The sequence below is a fragment of the Lolium rigidum genome, chromosome 4 (genome assembly GCF_022539505.1).
Source record: "Lolium rigidum isolate FL_2022 chromosome 4, APGP_CSIRO_Lrig_0.1, whole genome shotgun sequence".
Classification (NCBI taxonomy): domain Eukaryota; kingdom Viridiplantae; phylum Streptophyta; class Magnoliopsida; order Poales; family Poaceae; genus Lolium; species Lolium rigidum.
The window spans coordinates 164,611,238-164,627,658 of NC_061511.1; the positions used below are offsets into that span (position 1 = coordinate 164,611,238).

Consider the following 16,421-nt stretch of genomic DNA (forward strand, 5'->3'; position numbering starts at 1 on the left):
AACGAGTTCACCAACAAAGCTCCGGGTTTAAAGAATAAAGAACTTCGAATAAAACATGTACCGGTAAGTACTATCGGCTGGGCCGCGCATCTCTTTGATTCTAGTTTCAATACCATTATTATCATCCTTGATTATATATATATATTATTTTGATTGAACTTTGTTCTCGTAAAGTGCTTGAGGCAAGAGGACGGGAACAATTTATGCGGGTTCTACGTTTGCGAGTTCATCCGCCAGAATACCCACCATGTGAGGGACATTTTGGAACAATTGATGTAAGTAAACAACATTCATGGCTTTATTTTATCACCTTGTGTTTCATTCACATACACACACACATATATATTGACCACCATACCTTCTTCAAATTATTAGATCCAACGGTTGCGGAACGGTCTTCTAGCAACCGAGCGTGTACGAGCAATTCAAGAAGAGCTGGCGGGATTCTTACTTGAGCAAGTCATAGCTCCAGACGGAGAACACTATGTGGGCGACATCCAATATCAAAGTTGATGTAGACATATATATATATATATATATATATATATATATATCGACGCGGATTTTATGACCTGGTGGCTAGCTGTGCACACATGCCCAGCCGTTGGATATAGGGAGCATGATTGAGATGTGGTGCATAAGGATACTTCACAAAATTTCCGGTAGTTAACGTCGGCATGCATGTCCGTCACCGAACGAATGCAAAATTGCATTGGTTAAAAACAACGCGTGTTGTTTCATGTAGGTTTGCGCCGTGAGCTAGCTCGCGTTGCTAAGTTGCAAGAGAGACAGGATGTGGAAAAAAATAGCACACACTACCTATCGTGGTTGACAAAAGCATACACCCTATAAAAAACATGACACACAGCATACACGCCTTCTTCTGTCTGGCCCGGCACCAATCTGCTACGATTTTTCCTTGACATGCTCTTGTTAGTCAACAAAAACAAGCCCACTCCCCCCCTCATGCCTGTCCAAAGAGGAGTCGTACACCTCCTTCCCAGACGAATTGACGCCGAAGACCATAGCAATGGGGTTTCATTATGGGGCAGCTCATGATCTTCATATCTCCTCCTGGAAAATCATGATCTTCTTACCATCCACAGGCCCAATTGTCCTGGTCATGGTATCAACTCTTTGCATCAACCAAACAGTGAACTGTTTATCAAACTCTACAGGATGTATTGGTGTTGCAAATGAACTGAACCCAGTTGACTGTGCAATCAGAAACTGTTTCTCTGTGAACAAGCTGACGAGGTTGTTCAGACGAAGAATCAACTCTGAGTTTCCGTATTTGGGCTGATTGTTTGCCACCCGAGACATCTGCGCCTTCATCGTTTGCTCGGGCTGGTTGCGCCCTTTACGCCCGATCGACGATCCAGAACCGGTACTCATCCTGATGCAAACGAAAACAGAAGAAGGAGTAAGATAGTGGTCAGAAAAAAGTTGCTACAAGATGGACGCAAATCAGGAACGATCAGTGAGTTAGAAGGAGATAGAGATCGCATGCTAACCTTCGACCGCAAATGAATGGCTGATTAGTTGGGTGTTCGTGGATTCAGACGGCTATGCTTCGGGTACTATGCTTGGGGGTAACTACAAGTGGTGTTAGCAGGGATAAAACTGTGCGCCAACTGCTTGGATTCGGCTAGAAACTTTGCTTGTGTGTGCTGCGTTTGGCGAAACATAGCAATGCACATGCTGGTAACTAACAATGCTACGTGTGCGCGGCGTTGCTCTATCGTTACACCTACACCCCGTTTTTTTTTTGAACTCGAATCTTTATTGTATGTTGTGTCCAAACGCTACATATCTTAGCAAACCATGCGCCTGTACAAAAAATCCTTGATCCACACGTTGTCGCACGATCCTACTTCTGTGTTGGAGGCTCATGCTTGTTGGTGCATTCATCGACACCTGCTTCTGTGTTGAGATGCTTGGTTTCACATGAATACGATGTGTGTGCGCTGTCGACTGTGTTAAAAGCATACATGTGTCAGCTAAAATTTTGCCAGATACATGCTCCCGGTGTGACAGAATATCCTGCCGACGTTAGCTCACATGCATGCTCTCTCTATCAATAGTGGTGTAGATCAACGGTTTGGGGGCTATGCGCATCTATGCACCAAGTCATGTGGCTATTTCCCATATATATATAGACATATATATATATATATATATATATATATATATATATATATATATATATATATATATATATATATATATATATAGGATATATTCATACTACACCCGGGTGTAGTTACACCCACGCGTGTTTCTCATAATCTAGAGAGTATCTATCATACCGGATAGTATGTACATGTAGTATGAAGTATATAAAACTATTTTGAAAGTATATATAGTACTTTGCAGGCAGTATGTACATTTTTTTACGTAGACTCATTTTATACGTATACATATGCATGTATTTCGGATATATAGTGCAAACTATGAGTTCACTTGCATTTTTTTCACAAAACTTTATTTGGAGTATCTTAGATATAGTATACGAACATACTCAAATCGATAAAGTATCATAGATACTTCCGTATGGTAGTATATTAGACATGGGTGTAACTACACCCAGGGGTAGGAAGTATTTATCCTATATATATATATATATATATATATATATATATATATATATGTATATCCAAAATAGTGGGCTACCATGGTGGCTAGCTCTGCACACCCCACCAGCTGTTGGATATACAGCATACTTTACCACATGTACACTTGAGATCACAATTTGCAAATGGCAGCATGCTAACGGCGTCTCCCACACAGCTGTCCAGGAGCATATTTTTCAAATTTTGAATCCACACCATTACTTGCAATACACTTTGTAATACATATGCTGCTGAGCTTCCAAAGTAAGAAATACCGCTATGCAAACTGTACAGCACTACAAAATACAAATCGACATGTATGACTATCCACAACACCGTTTCTCTTTTCGGTAGCAAGTACACACATTTATCCCTGCCCAAATTTCTGTAACACAAGACTCGTTTCTTCATCTGCAAAGAGATAATAGGTGATTATGATGCTATTCATGTAAGACGGGGTGACCTACTGAAGAATAGGAAGGATAGATTTGGTGTTGAGAGGAGCCTCCATCCTCTCATCTGGACAGAGATACCCGTCCTGAATTCATCAAGAAAAGGATTGCAAGGTGGATTCCTAAAGGTCGTACTCTTTTCATTGCTTCAAATGAAAGGACGTCTGGATTCTTCGCACCTCTATCAGACAGGTAAAGCTAACACCTTGTGAAAATTGCTCTTCTTGCATCACAGTTCAGGATCTTGGCTATGATCACAGTTAGAATTGTTTCTGCAAACAGTTTAGCACAACCGAGTAATCTTTGTTTGACTGTTCAATTGACCAAACAACCAAGGCTAAGGATATGATACTATTCTTTTGTTTCCAGCTGCTTCAGAAACTGAGCATTCTTAAGTGATTCAACTAGGAGCTGTAGTGCTTAAGTAATCTACCTCCCTGTCTGGAATTATCATGATTTTATCTATGGCATGCTTTTATCTCTCACATATAAATATGTTCTTGACCACTAGCGATGCTATGTTTGGTTACACAATGTGCATGTAGTTTCCAGTGACAACCGTCAAAGATTAATCTGTGTTTCCGGTATTATTTGTGGCAGGTACAAGTCATACTCATCTAACTTCAGTAGCATACTGAAGCCAACAATCGAGAACAACTACCAGCTATTCATGGCGGAAAGGTTAATCATGCAAGGAGCAAGGACATTTGTGACGACAATGAAAGAATTTGATGATGATCTTGCCCTCTGCGATGATCCCAAAAAGAACACCAAAGTCTGGGAAGAACCAGTTTACACATAGCTGACCTCTATGAATTTGTCACTGACATTGAAGGCTAGAAATCGATGACCTACATGCTTACCATAATTGTCTCACATAGGGTAGATGTTCTCTGTTTGATCTGAAGTTTCTTTGGACGTGTTGTTTGATCTGACTTCCGGTTGACCTAGAGCGCACTGAGAGCAAGCAGCTGGACAAGAGGAAACTGGCATATATGCAGTTGTGCACACTCTAGCTTGTACTGAGCTGCCGATACATCTGCTAACGTGCACATATTATGTTGTTTGTTCAGGCAAGATATGTGCTCCATTCTGTGGTCCCCTTTCCCCCTCTATGCCTAGGACAAGATGATAGATTATAGCACATCACATTGCAACATGCATTTGGTTACGTATAGTGATGTAATAGCAGTTGGATCTGTGAGCTACTACATACTAAACTTTGTCGTGTTTATCATATCATCTGTACTTCTTTTTACAGGGTAATATTATCTGTTCATTTTTTGTCATCACTTGGAAGATTAATGACTCAATGTCAAGTATCTTTTGCACACAGGATAAATAAGGGTAGACATATTTACTTGAGATTAGTTTGTATTAATAAAGAAAAACGTATAGAGGGGTCCATTTTACGGATCGATTCTTGACATGCCTCAGATATAAACGTTGATATAAATTTAGAATCACGCCGATGGTGATTAGTTTTCCTTATTCTGGGGTATTTTTAATTGTTTGTTTGGCACGACATCTTTTGTTGACCATCTCTTAAGATCCCTATCAATAGTATATGAAATTTACCTGCTATTATAACATATTTTTTGTGGGGGAATGCTACCTGGTCTACTTTTATGTCACAGAAAGAGCACATTAGCCCACGAACTCTGGAATCCAATAATCAGAAGAAAAAAAACTCGGCTTTGGAGAGCAAACACGGTCCATTCTGGGATTTGCCTTTGTATTTGGCCAGATCCCTCCTTTACCTGTACCTCCGAGGTGCCATAATTCAAGAAGTCTTCTGGTAGCCAGTACACACTATTTTAAGATTAACAATCGACCAGCTTTAGACAAGTAAGACACAAACCTTTTAGACTGACCGCCCACATCCATCGACACAGAGGTTCGTTTAACAATTGAATTTACACTGTATAGCTTTTTTTTGCTTCTTCTAAGTTCTTCAACAGCAGTGTCGTGAGTTCTTGTCTAGAATAAAGTAGTGCATGCTAAATGTAACATTAGCTATGCAAACTAAAGAGCCAATCCTATCTGAAAGTGTAGAAACAAATGTAGAACTCATGTGTATTATCAAATGTATATATTTTTGTACTACAGTCGAAGTTGCACTTCAATCTACACTGTAGAATACAATATTCCATTTCGGCCAGCAAGCTAACGGCTGTAACGCCCATTAATATAACCGTTAGCTCACTCCACTTCTAGACATAGGAATCTTGATCCATTGATTTTCTTGTACACTATATCCTATGGCTAATGGTGGGTGCATAGCTAGCCACCATGGTAGCAAATCCGCGTTGATATATATATATATATATATATATATATATATATATATATGGGAAATAATGGGCTACCTAGGGAAATAGCTACGCACACTCATCCAACCATTTATCATCCCTATAGAGCATTTCAGACCGTCGATGGACTTAACGCCGTTAGGCTATCCTTCCACCTACTTTCACCTCTCGTCCACACGTCCAGCAGCAACTTGCCCGATTCCACTCTGCTCCTCCTCCGCGCCCCCTTTTCTCTCCACCGTCGCCCACCATCTCCTGCCCCGCCCCGGGACCATCACCTGGAGGATGGCCACAAACTCGAAGCGCGAGGAAGCCAGCGCGGAGATAAACTTCTAGGACGGCAGAGCACTGCCTCGGCGGAAGCTGGAGGACCGGCCCGTCGCTCGTCACCCGATCTAGATCTCTGCCCGTCACTCTTCCGTAGCGGTTGTGTGAGCAGCCGGCCTGTCGTTCTTTTTTAATCAGTTATGCTCCACTTCTTTCCTCCCGATCTGGATTTGTTCACGGTTTGAGGGAGGCCTGTCGTTCTTTCTTTAATCCTTCTTGTTTCACTTTTTTTCTTGATCTGGATCGGGTTGTGCGAGTAGCCGGCGATCTCCCCATGCTCGATCCTTCCTCCAATCCATGTATAGCTGCTTCTATTGATTTGTGACTTGTGCTCTTTCTTTTATTTCCTGATGTTGTGCCTTCGTGATACAACTCCTCTTTTTTAATTTTTTTATCAGCCTGTTGCATTCTTTTCTGATCTGCACAACACACCCACCCGAGGCTCTCAGCCCACCCGATCCCCACCACTCCTGCCTCTTCTTCGCGGACCACGGCCAGGCCACAGCGCCGCTCCGGATCTCGGCTCCAACCTTCCTCCCACGAGCCGCCAACTCGCAGCACCGGCCAACCACTGCCGCGACCGGACCACGGGACGGCCGACCTCCGCGCCCCTCCTTGATCCCGCCCCCACCTTCTTCCACATGACCATCCCTGATGAAGGAGAAGACGGTGCTGAGGCCCGTGCGAGATTGGCCGCGTGTTTTTCTTCAACTGTTTTTTTTTCCGATCTGGATCATGTTGTGTTCCCGACCAGGTCACATGTTTTTTTAAACATTAGATCCAGATCTCCCGTTCATTCAAAAGAGAGGAGATGTTTGATCTAGTTTTGCTTGTGATTATTTTATGGGGATGCTGGTATAACACCAAATATTGTTATGTGATTTTTTAGATGGGAATGTATTTTCAGCCTGCTCAAGATTTATTCGTTTTTTTCACTAATCCGTGCTGCCTCTCTATCATGTTTCTTGATATACTACTGACAAACAATTGGATGCACTTCTTATCTTCTATTTATTCTCTCTCTCTTTTTATCTGCCGAAAGCATTTTGAGCAGGGAAGAAAACATAGGTGTAGCGATTTGACGTACTGTTTTCCTTCCATGTTAACATCAGGATTTCTCCATGATCTGATAAGTCCCTATGTGCTCCACGTTTGAAAGAGCTTCAGAGTTTATTTTACTCTATGAAATTGGACATTAAAGAACTTTGTTGACAATCGTCCCCCAGACTTTTCTTATGGAAGCTCGCTGTCATTTTTTTATTTGAATAATTATAAACCGTGATGTCTATTTTCTTCCATATTCTCACTCTGATAATCTCGAATGGATTTTTTTTTTGCTTTGACTAGTTATTTTAGAAAACAAAACTTGAATTGGAGTCTGTTGTGATCTGGCTTCAAAAAAATTGGATCAAATGTGCATGATTCCCGTGCATGATTCCCTCTCTCATTTGGAATTAGTTTGCTTTATTTGGAGACAAGTACTGTGAAAACGTTAAACTGAATGTGAAAGAAAATAAATCACGTTTGTATTAAGAAGAGCCGATGATTTTGTTAGTTCCAAAGCTGATTTTAGCTGATCTTAAACTATGTATTTTAATTGGACTAAAATAGTGGAGGTGATGGAGATGGACAAGATCTAACATGAATATTTATTTTTCTCAAAAGTCCTAACTTCGTGATAATTAAAGCCGTTTTCGTTACTGTGGGGTGAGCCGCCTTTTAGCCCTAATAAATTCTTGGTCCTTCATGTCTGAACAACGGAACTGAAAAGCCAGCGGGAGCGGATAGGATATTTTCGCGAAGCTTCACGTCAATAAGCTTCAAAAACAAAACCATGCCGCACTCCACGAGTGACTGGCATGTCCTGCCATGCATTAGACAGTGAACTGTCATGTCTTCGCAACGGCCAAAGAAATGGGAGGATGGATTGGGGTAACGGCTGCGGCTGACGGCCGTTTGGATTGCACGAATCACTGCAAAAGATCCAACGATAGTTACAACGTGCATAGCTATCACCCTAGGTAGAAAATCCGCGTCGATATATATATATATATATATATATATATATATATATATATATATATATATATGCATGAACGTGTGTCACTTTGATCGATATATATATGTAATATAATGGTTTCCTATATATATTTGAATTGTCCGCATTAATATTATACCGTGTTTCGAATGGGGCAGAGTCTCGCCGCGGCAGCGTTTTAGTACAATTCCTGCCGCGGCAGCGTTTTAGTACAATTCCCTGCCGCGGCGAGTCCGCCGCGGCAGGGAAGGGCACTAAAATGCTGCCGCAGCACAATCCTTTTGCACCGGTTCGTATTACGAACCGGTGCAAAAGCTCCCCCGCCGAGCGCCCCACAGCCGGCCACGTGGTGACCCCTTTAGCACCGGTTCGTAAGGGAACCGGTGCAAAAGGGGGGGGGGGTTTGCACCGGATGGTTTGCACCGGTTGGCCATCCGGTGCATATGGCCCTTAAAAACCGGTGCAAAAGGCCATATTTTCACTAGTGAACGATGTGTCGTCGTTTACCAAGTGAAGCGCAAAGCTATTAGACAAATGATATGACATTCTTCTCAATTTTGGCTGCCATAGTTCTTAATATACACGGCTTATTCCTTATGAATAAAATCAGCTGCAAAATATACTCGCTCCTTGCTAAAACAAGATGCATATAGCTTTTGCCAATGTCAAACTTTAATATATTGTTTTAAGATTATAAATGTAAATGTTTTCAATATAGTTGATAAAGCCTTAAAAAAATTAACTTTTACTAAAAATTTATATGTATCATATTTTGAGTATGAGAGAGTATGAGTTTAGAAAGCAAAAGATGCGTTGCTTTAATTAAGAAGTTAAACACTACAACCTCAGTTCTAAGTATCGCAGATTTCTCTGCAGATTTCTCTCCATTCGCACGTATATTTACATATTAAAACACGTCTAGATACATATGTATCTAAATAAATCTGCAACAAATATTATGAAACATAAGGAGTAGTTCACAACATAAAAAGTCAAGAGCCTTTACATATATATATTCATTCAGCGGTAGGGAATGTCGTCGGTTGATCACATAGTGCAATGACTGAAAGTGCGACAAGCTTAAGAGATTTTAATAAAAAAAATCTGGTAGCCTAGATTCCTCATTAAGTTTTTGGGAGGGCTCGCTCAACCACATATGCATGGACCAAGAAGAGCTGTTCTGAACTCTATATTTGTTGAAAAAAGTTCTGAATTAGTCTGTATTTCAGTTTTATAATGAACAACGATATAGAAAGCAAAGCAGTTATGCTCTTTTTTTTGGATATCATTACTTTCAATGTAACTTTAATTGACTGAAGTACCACTAATACATGTAATACTGGTTTGTCTATTTTTCTATGATGTAGACTAAATCAGAAAGGAGTGAGTATATAGTACTCCCAAATACGTACAACCTAAGAGCAAGAGCAAGTACAATAGACTGATGTAAGTAAGTTATAAGAATTAGAAAAAAAAATCGATGAGTCAGAGATGAGAGAAGAAAAGAGAAGAGGGTTTTCATGTAAGAGCATTTCAATAGTATAGCCAACAGATGGTTGTAAGACCTTTGCCATGTCATCTATAGCTAATTTTATAGTCAATATGTACAATATCTAGGTAGAAAGATGTACTATTTTACTAATATATGGTCCACTTCTCACTCTCACAAAGTGCTTAGGAGCACGTGCTAGAGTTGGTTCTTGCATAAGAGCTCATTTACCTTCTCTCTGATACAACTAAGTATAAATATAATATTTAAATCCTTATATTAGAATCTGCTAACTAGGTTTTATTGTACTCCCACCGTCCTAAGATAATTTGATCAACTTTGTCTAGATACGAAATTATATATACACATTCTAATTATAGATACATATGTATCTAAAAAAAGTTAAGCAAATTATTTTAGAAAAAAGGATCTATATATTTTGGTAGCTAACTATTATACATGCTGGCTATAAAGCTAGCTACATATGGCATGACAATAACCTATACCTAGCAGTTGGCTCTATTGTTGTTTAACTTGCTGCAACTTAACCAACCTAGTTTTCTTGATCGATCGTAGAGTTGATAAGTACTCCCTCCGTCCACATATAAGTGTACGTTAAGATATGTCTTAAGTTAAATTTAATTAACTTTGACCAACTTTCTAGGAAAAAGTAACAATATTTATAACATAAAATTAATATGGCTAGATTCATATTGACATGTAGTTTAATAATATAGTAGTTTGATATCACATATGTTGCTATTTTTATGTAAAATTTTAGTCAAATTAAAAAAACTTTTAAAAATGAAAAACGTACACTCATTCGCGGACGGAGTGAGCACGTGTCTTACTTGGGAATGTAGCTAGCTCAACTTCCCTTAATTCCACCGGCCCTCAATTAGCGTGAGTGCTTAACTGTGTTGTGTAGTTTTGTCAAACCTGTAAAGGAAGACAATTGCTTGCGCTCTTTGGCATATGTGAAATCATGGTAGAAACCCTGGACGAGGTTTCATGCAAGGGCACAACGAGTAAACAAGGCAAACTTGCATTATTATACGCCAAGTGCGCATGTCCATGACCAATTGACCATGCTCCAGTTCACAAACTCAAATACTAGGAGTTGGGGGGCGAGAGTACAATACTCCTCTCAGTTGGCTCCAGAAATGTGCAAGAGGGCACGGGCATCGTCAACGCTCGTCCTGGCTGCAACTTGGACTAGTTGCTGCTGACTGACAAATCACGTATCTCTGACCAACCAGATTAGGTAACCGCTGAACCAATTAGGCAAAACCGCCAAGCACACCACGAGAGCATGCGTGCACGAGGGGCACATGCTGGATTAAACTAGCTCGCCTTGATCCCACACGAAACACCAGGACCGGTGGACCAGAAGCTCTTCGGCTGGATCCGCTGCCCGGTCACGCGCCGCCGAACGCGAGCCAGAAACAAAAAGCTAGCGCACGCGGCCACTCAGGTCTCAGGCGACACCTCAATCCTAGCCGTCTCCAGTTTATCCTCCTTCATAGATTAGTTCCCCCTCTTTTGGTCGGTTTCGTCAGTGTCGGGAGGAATGGGAAACCCGATCTATGCGTGGAGTTTCGAATAAAAGTATTGTTTTCATTAGATTATGTTAGAATTTTGGTAGCTGTCTTCTTGTTGGTTTCCCCTCAATGAAGATGACATCGTCTGCAATAAGTGATCTTCGGTCTTTCGTTCGGCGACGAGATCTTCTTCCGGACGTCAATGGTGGTGTTGAACAATCACAATTTTCTAGGTATGGGCATTCGGATCTTGCTTCGCCAGATCGATTTTGGAGCTTTTGTCGTTGTTGCCGCGAGGAGGATTATCCTCGCAGTTTTTGTCCCGGCTGCTACGTCCTCGACAATGGTGATTCGTACTCTCGGCTCTCCATCGATGATTATAAAGCTAGTCGGTTATTATTCCCTGACATACTGGTGTTGGTATTCTTCCCGATGTTGTATGACTGCTTTAATGGTTGCTTGCGTGCATGCAGCCTTGGTATTGCGGCTCAAAAAATTATGGGAGAACTTTCATCGGTATCTACAGGTCTATGGTTTATTATCTATCTTTGGCTACCTTCAGAAGAGTACAAGATTATATTCTGGAAGAAGAAAGAAATTGAAGACCTCGAAGATTTGTTACTATCTTTTAGACTTTATGTTGTAATCGTTAGAGTCAGTTCATGTATCTCTACCATGTACTATTTGTTGCTATAAATATATGGGGTATTGATTGTCAAAAAAAAAAAGGTCTCACGCGACACACGCACACACGTATAAGTCGGGACATGTTGCATGCGAGCTCTTTAAGCAAGTTTTATCCTGTGTGTTGCTGCGAACATATGACAATAATATTGCAAGAGTTGCTTCAACGCTGCATATGTTTCCATGGGGTGCTCCAAAATGTGCCCCAAAATGCTGCATGCATGCGTTGACATTTTCATGGAGATTTGCTGCCATGGATGGGGATTTGCAGCCACAAATGAGGCGGATCCCAGAATCTTCCTATGAACAAGAAGGAATCCTCGTTCGGAAAACGAAAACTGAAACAAGATGGGATGGTCGGTGCCTATGTGTACATCCTATGTGTACAAACTTCATTCTTTTTTGCGAATTTCCAATGTACAAACTCAAATAGTACTTGGTGCTCAAGTGTGGCGATACAATACTCCTCTTGGTTGGCTCTAGAAATGTGCTAGAGGGCACGTGCATCGTCAAGGTCCAAGAGTCGCGCGGAAAGGCATACCTTGGGCTCTTGGCCGCGGGCAACGCGGCTGCAACTTTTTTTTTCTATTTTTGCGAAACGCGGCTGCAACTTGAGCCAGTTGCTGCTGGCAGACTAATCACACTTCTCTGATTAGTCAGATTAAGTAACTTCTGGACCATATGTAAGGCAACCACCACGCACACTACGAGGCATGCACGCGAGGGTCGCATATGCCCCGATTTCACAGGCCACACGACCGGACAGGTCAAGACCTCCTTTCGGCTGGATCCCCCGGAGCCGGATCCTCTAACGTTGAGGAGGCAAATCAGGCAAAAGATAGAAGCAAAGTCAGGGAATTGTAGTTTAATTACCCTATTAATTACTGCAATGAATTACTGTGGGTAATTACTGTAGATATAAAAAAATTAAACTAAATTTTGTTACACCATAATTTTGCTTCTATGTAATTACTCTAAATACATAACATAAATTTGTATTATGAAATTGTATTCTAGTTATTCTGGCTTAAACAATATAGTTTGAAAGAAGGAAAGTTACGGAAATGTAGCTTACCTAACTTGGCTTCTTCAAGTCAGAGGATCCAGTCCCGGATCCCCCCCGCTCGGTCACGCGCCACCAAAAAAACAAAAGGAACACGAGCCACAAAGAAAAAGCTATAATAGCTAACGCACGCGGCCACTCATGCGGCTTTTTTTTTCTTACGTAAGATGCATTTGTATATAAGTTGGGTCGTGTTGCATGCGGGAATTTTAGTAAGTTTTTGGTCTCGTGATTGGACGACGTAGCGACCTAGCTACCTCCATCGCATCAAGGTAGACGGAGGACCTAGCTACCGGGTTCTGGAAAATTGTGAAGTGTAAGCCGCATGATGGTCGATCTCGTGTCGATCGGCACATGGCCACAATGACCCGTCAACTGAAATATGGAAACCAACAACCGGATGAATCGGTAGGAATGAACTTTCAGACACACCAATATACCATATAGAATGTTAATCAGCCAACCCAAGAAAAAAAAAGGAAATAAGTAATTTTTTTTCGAGAACCCACAACGGAGTGCGCGTCACTGTATTAAGCTGACAAGAAACGATATAGAATGGCTACAACCCCACACATACCTTTTGGCTTACAATGCACACACTCCTACAACAACGACAAACTCGCCTTGCCCAACCTCAACCCAAGAATGGTGAGAAGGCGGGGCATAGACTCTCTAGACCGCGTCACGGCCAACGCCGCCCAACAATCACGACACAACACGACCAACAACCAAAGTTGCCCAAACCAACGAACCACTACATGCGCCTAGAAGATTAAGCGAGGAAAGAAGTCATCAAAATGGCAATTGCAGGGATGAGACGCATATGGCTGGAACGAAACACACGAACTTTGATTGCAAGGCATCGCCAGCAGCCTATCACAAGGAGTAGCCATGGAGCTATGAGCGGGCGGCGAGGCCGCGTCTAAAACCCTTTGCTTAATCTTAGTGAAAAATGGACAACGTTTGTTGCCGATGCTTGAAAAAAACATGATAGTAATTATGGATTGGAGGGAGTGGATTTTTCTGATACGGTTTCCTCCCACATCTCGTGTCCCTTAGAACGATCCTTTGTTTACTGAAAATAAATACTTTGATGTGATGGTGTATATACCTTAAATGTAAATTATTTTCTTGGTTGATTATGCAAAATTGAGTGTGAATGGTGGATAGACTTCAACTTAGGGGATGAGAAAATTGTGGTAATTGGCCCCTCCACAATCAAATCCAAGAGACAATGGAGCATCTCATGTAAAAATGTAGATTTACCAAGAGAATATGGAGAGAGATCCTTTCTTGGTGTGGCATCCAAGAGAGAACTATGGAGTCTTGGGATGACGAGACTTCCGTTGATGTGTGGTGGACAAATATCGCCTTGGCAAGATGCAATATAGGAAAGCAATGGCATCCCTCATCATGCTTATCTCTTGGTAAATTTGGAAGGAACGCAATGCTAGAGTTTTCCGCGACCACCAATCCACCGCGAACATGGTCATCGCGAACATCAAGGATGAGGCTCGTGCTTGGTACATGGCTGGCGCAAAGTATTTGAACTATGTATGTCGTTGCCTATTCGACGGTACCTCGAAGGAGGGATCCTCACGAGGGGGAGAAGAAGTAGGGGCCATAGGGCGGAGTGCACACGGGACGGTGGTACGTGTTTTACCCAGCTTCGGAACACCTGCACGATGGCAAGACCTACTGCTGCTTGTCTGGAATTATCTGGGCGCTTTCGCGTTGTTACAATGAGTTGTGGTTGTGCCTCTAGGGCTCCCGGGATCCGGCTTATAAAGGCGCACGGATCTAGGGTTTACAGGGAGAGTCCTAGCCGGATTACAGGTTGCCTAACTACGGTACAATATCTTGCCGTGTACGTCAAGGATCCGCCTTCCATCTACGTCGTACTGGATCCGGGTCCCTTATGGGCCTTCATGGATCCGGCCTCCTCCGAAGGTCGGTTAGGATCCGGCTTCCTTATCCTGGCCGGACTTCATCCTTCATGATCAACAGCAACTGGGACGCCCGATGGGCCACATGCCACACCACCATCTGTGGGCCACCCGGGCTTGCCGGATCTAGGCATTGTCGATGGTACACCCATGAAGTATACCCACAACAGTAGCCCCCAGAGTTCTCCGAGATTCCTCCCTTGTTTCCGCCTTGCCTAACCCTTCATGTCTTCCGGCAATCTTGGTAACACGGAAAAACTTGAAGAACTCCAACTTCACATTTTTCTTCGTTCCCAACTCTTAGTTGGAAAATATCTTCATCCCGTGGGTCTTCATCCTTCGACAGTGTCATTGCAACATGTCTCCGAGTTACTCCCTTGCGTGGACAAGAGTTCTCAGCTTTTCAAACTGCTACCCGGAACCTACAAAGATTTCAAACGGTTCCGGCAATCTTGGCACCATTTTCGGACGATTTGAGCGGTAACTTATCCTTAGCCATTTTTACCGTTAGGGTTTTTGACACGTGTCGATCATCCAACGGTGCGACGCTTGCGTTCCGACCATAGGATGCGGAGCACGAATCTCCTCCCCTCAGCCTATAAATATCCGCCGTTCACCCCGTTCACCCCATTCGCCCCCGTTTTCACCTCTCGCACAGCGCCGCCTCCGAGCTTCCCCTCCGCCGTTCCGGAGTTCACCGGAGTTTCGCCGGAGTCTCGCCGGAGCCGTTTCGCCGCCGCGAACTGTTCTTCGTGTTCTTAAGTTCGGCGAGCCACCGCAACGAAACCTCGCCGCCGGTGACTCCGACCATCGTGGAAGCCATTCCGGTAAGTTCTCAAACCTTTAACTTCTCGCCGTAGCTGGTAGGGATGAACAGGGTATTTGTTACATTGGATCCGACTAAGTTTCAGTCGCCTTCGCTCATTGCTTTTGTAGATGTCTTCTTCGACTCCGCCTCCCACCACCGAGCCGATCGCGGCAACACCAATCTCCTCCGCCCCTCCCCCATTCATCCATGTTCAGCTGGAGCCCTGAAAAGATTCCGACAAAAACATTGAAGGGACGTCTGCCAACTCGGAAGAAACCGCGGGGGCAGAACAGATGGAGAAGAAGGCGGAAGAAGTTGTCGTTAAAAAACCAAAGGCTCGCAAACGAGATAACGAAGCCAAAGGGAAGTGGTGGCCCTGCTTCACCACGGAGACCGAGCTCCGCAACCTCGAGGCGGAGGGTTTTATAAAACCTGGATCCTAGCGGACGATCTCCGGCGAACAGAACCCCGCGCCCGAAGGCGGAGAGTGGGTAGTGACCAAAGCGCTCGTTGAGCGCGGATTCTCTTTCCCGCCCAGCGATTTCTTCTCGGAAATCCTGAAGGCGTATGAGCTCCAGCCTCATCGCATTGCTCCGAACAGCATCCTGGCCATCAGCAACCACACAACGTTGTGTGAAGGTCACCTCCGGATAGCCCCGGATCTCCCCCTCTTCCAATATTACTTCTTCGTCAAAAAGGAGAAAGTTTCTCAGACTTCTACACTGGCCACTTGCGATGGCGTCACCTTCAAGCTCCGCCCCGGGCGCTCGTACCCGCACACAGATCGCCATGAATATGTGCGGTACTGGTCCGACAACTTCTTCTACCTGAAGGACGTGTCGGATCCAGCATCTCCAAAGGTGCTACCTGACTTCAAGGACGGCCCCCCAGCGAGACTCCCGCCTGGACTCAGTGTCCCCATCTCTCCGAGTCACCTCAACTGACTCGGGCGATTAGGCGGATCCACAAGCTTACGGACGAGGGCTTGTCGGGGAAAGACCTGACCATGTCCTGGTTTACTAAGCGGATCCAGCCTCTGCAACATCGGGACCGCCTGCTGTTCCAGTACACAGGCCGCGAGGATACCATGCGCACCTCCAAGGACAATCTATCCGCCGACGCCTTGGACAGACGGCTCCGGGTGCTGAT

The 16,421-nt window shown here is 43.4% G+C and overlaps 1 pseudogene; it reads left to right on the top strand.

Annotated features, from left to right (window-relative positions):
* Nucleotides 1-2,891: 2,891 nt before the first annotated feature.
* Nucleotides 2,892-16,216, top strand: LOC124647746 (annotated as a pseudogene).
* Nucleotides 16,217-16,421: the final 205 nt, after the last annotated feature.